Source organism: Hypanus sabinus, chromosome 6, assembly GCF_030144855.1.
Source record: "Hypanus sabinus isolate sHypSab1 chromosome 6, sHypSab1.hap1, whole genome shotgun sequence".
Taxonomy (NCBI): domain Eukaryota; kingdom Metazoa; phylum Chordata; class Chondrichthyes; order Myliobatiformes; family Dasyatidae; genus Hypanus; species Hypanus sabinus.
The window spans coordinates 145856551-145859544 of record NC_082711.1 but is presented as its reverse complement, the minus strand read 5'-3'; the positions used below and the strand labels follow the sequence as shown (position 1 = coordinate 145859544).

Here is a 2994-nt window from a genome sequence, read left to right as displayed (position 1 = left end):
AGTTCCAGTCTATAGTTACAGAACAGAATTGGAATGCATACCAAAATAAAATCTAGATTGAAATTATAATTTGTAAGTTCCTTTTTACTGTTGCAAGTTTGTTATTTGGGAATATCTAATCAATAAATGCTAGGAAAGTGCTATCCGAGCTATTATTCCAGTAGGTGTCAAGTAGATGCAAATTGAGCCATCTTTAGTTTCCCTAAAATTCCAGCTGAGGTACATGAGCACAGGCAGGGTTAAAGTGCTGTTTTATGGAGTAGACTTGCTTATTAGGAATACAGTTTCTTCTGTGTTTTATGATATTTGACTGGTCAGCCTATTGATTGTCATAAGCAAGACTAACGCAGTATTCAGTGTCACTTTTTGAACAAGCTCCTTTACATCTTCAGCTAAAGATCCTTGAGAAACAGAATTGTTTTTGTATGGTGCAACTTTTCTTATAAAACAGAACTGTATTAATATCAATCAACAGTACAGTATGAATATAACAATAGAATTCCAACAAAATTATGTGTAACAAAGATGCCTAAATGCAAACCAATTAAAGTTAATATACATAGCTATTCAAGTCAGTCCTGTCTATAGGGTGAAATCGGTGTTATTTTCTGTACACAAAGTTCATCCAGCTATGATGGGACCAGTCGTAAGAAAGTACAGGAAGGACCGACAAAGATAAAAGTAAGGCATATTGAATATTATCAAAACTAGTTAAGCCTTTAGTTGTGAAGGTCATATTAAGTGGGACAATTCTTGCACATATAGAGTTGTAGAGAAACTCTGAACAGGAGTCTATTTGGCCTGTAGTCCATGTAAGCCAATAACAAACATTTCTGCACAATCCCATTATTTCAAACTTGGTCAGTGGCCAAAGTTCCTTGACTTTGGACTGCCATAGTTGGCAGCCATCTGTCTCAAAGAACAGTGGGTGATCATCATCATCATCATCACAAACCTGGATGGAAGGTATGGAGATCCTGAGATGCCCAGCCCTCAAGATCCCCCTCTCAGCCTCACCAGCGTAGTCCAAAGGAAAGCTTATGAAGCAGTATGTCTGGCACAAGCTTGGCTGCAGGAGCTGCCGGAAGGAAGCTCATTGAGGTCCTGCCGCCTTAACGGCTCCCCTCCAGATTTGCTGTCTGGGTTTACACCTGTGGCCTTTGTATCTCCGGAGATAGTGGGGCTATTTGCCCATAACCAGGGATTTGTTTATGAGCACCAAGGCGTATCCACACACTGGTGAGCCTGCATGCTACAAGTGCAGGAGCTAGACCTCCTTCCCGGCCTCTAGTTCAGCCTGAGTCTGAAAGGAGTTCAGTTTCCGTGTGTCGCCAGCGAGGAGGCACTACATGAGGCTTGCTGTTGGAGAGGTTGCGTATTGGCAGGGAGAGACTTGTACATTCAGCTCTCCTTTTAGCAAGACTGATAGTTAGCTGTGGGAGCTGAAAAGGAGAGCGGCAAGCATTACCTGGTACACTACCTGACTAGACACGACCATTTTGACACATTTTGTGAATTGCCGTACCCACGTAAATATAGTCTAAATTTTAAAGGTTTCTGCCTCTACACCATTTTTGACGCCATGTTTCACACTCCAGTCACAATTTGAATGGGAAACATTTTCCTCACCATCCTCTTAAAATTTAAATCAGTTACTTAAAATCTATGCTCCCTCATCTTTAACCAATTTCCAAAGGAAGCTAGCTCTTTCCTATTTATCTAAGGCCCATTATAATTTTATATAATTGAATTAAGTCTCCAGTGTTCCTCCAAAGAAGTCTGGGTTTCTGCTTGACTACAGTCTTCCAGTTCCATTGATATCCTCAAATCTTCTCTGGCTTTCACCAGTTCAATCATGTTCTTGTAATGCAGTGATCAGGACTGTACTCGAACTATAATCCAACTAATGTTTAATACCATTGTACTACAACTTCTCTATAACTTCAACTAATGAAGGGTAACATTTCATATGTCTTTTAATAACTTTTTGAGCTGTCATGTTGCCTTTAAGGATCTGTGGACAATACTCTCACTGTTCATCCTCACAACTGAATAGTCTCCATTTATCTCCTCCTTGTTCTTTCTGAAGTGCATCGCCTCAGTTCACATAAGAAGATTATCCTCTAGCTTTGCGTAGTGGCAGTATCATAGCCGATTATGTTTACCTGAGGCGCAATTATTGCTTATTGGAAACTTTTCCCAATACCCCCCAAGAAGATTATCCTGTACAAATTTTGCTAGCCTGATTACACTGCCAGACACATTCCCCTCCCCTCTCAGCATAGGAAGGAGTAAGTGCCTTCACAATTACCTGGTCCATGCTGCTGTCTTCACCTACCATGTCTCCTGCTATTGCATGGGGAAGTGTGATGAGTTGGAAGACCCATCCCTTCAGCTCTTCCCTTTTCATCACGAGGGTCCTGAAAGTCTTTCCAGGTGAGCCAGCAACTCATTAGCACTTAGAATCTAATGTACTGCATGCTGTTCAAAATGCTATCTTTTCTGCATGGGAGAAACAAAAGTGTAAATTAGTGGAATGCACCACTGAAGCAAAACTAATTGGCCTGCAATTACCTACTTTTTTAAACAACAGTAGGAGTTCTCCAAACTCCTGCTACTGCACCTGAAAGGTGTGGGATAAATCTTATTGGGCCTGGAAAGTTACTCACTTTCAAACATGTTTAAGGATCTTGCCCACAGAATCTGCCTCCACAGCTTACCTTCATATTTCCTAATTGGCCCTACCTCTGGCTCCCTTGGGTCTTCTCTGATTTTTCTTGTTAATATTTTGTTTTCTTAAACTTTGCTTTTAAAAAGTTCAGTTTTTAATTTTTCATACCCATTTCATACTCTTAAGGATCTTTTACTAAGCTTTTTGTGCCTGACATATTATTTTCCAAATGAGAAGATCTGCAGGTGCTGGAAATCAAGATAATGCACACAAAATGCTTGGGGAGCTCAGCAGGTCAGTTAGCATCTACAGTCTACATTTTG

General features: G+C 40.5%; 1 non-coding gene across 1 annotated transcript; it reads left to right on the top strand.

Annotated features, from left to right (window-relative positions):
• The first annotated feature begins 2125 nt into the window (after positions 1-2125).
• LOC132396212 (U4 spliceosomal RNA) lies at positions 2126-2286 on the top strand. Its single transcript, XR_009512904.1, has one exon. It is a non-coding gene; the product is annotated as a U4 spliceosomal RNA (small nuclear RNA).
• The last annotated feature ends 708 nt before the right edge of the window (positions 2287-2994 follow it).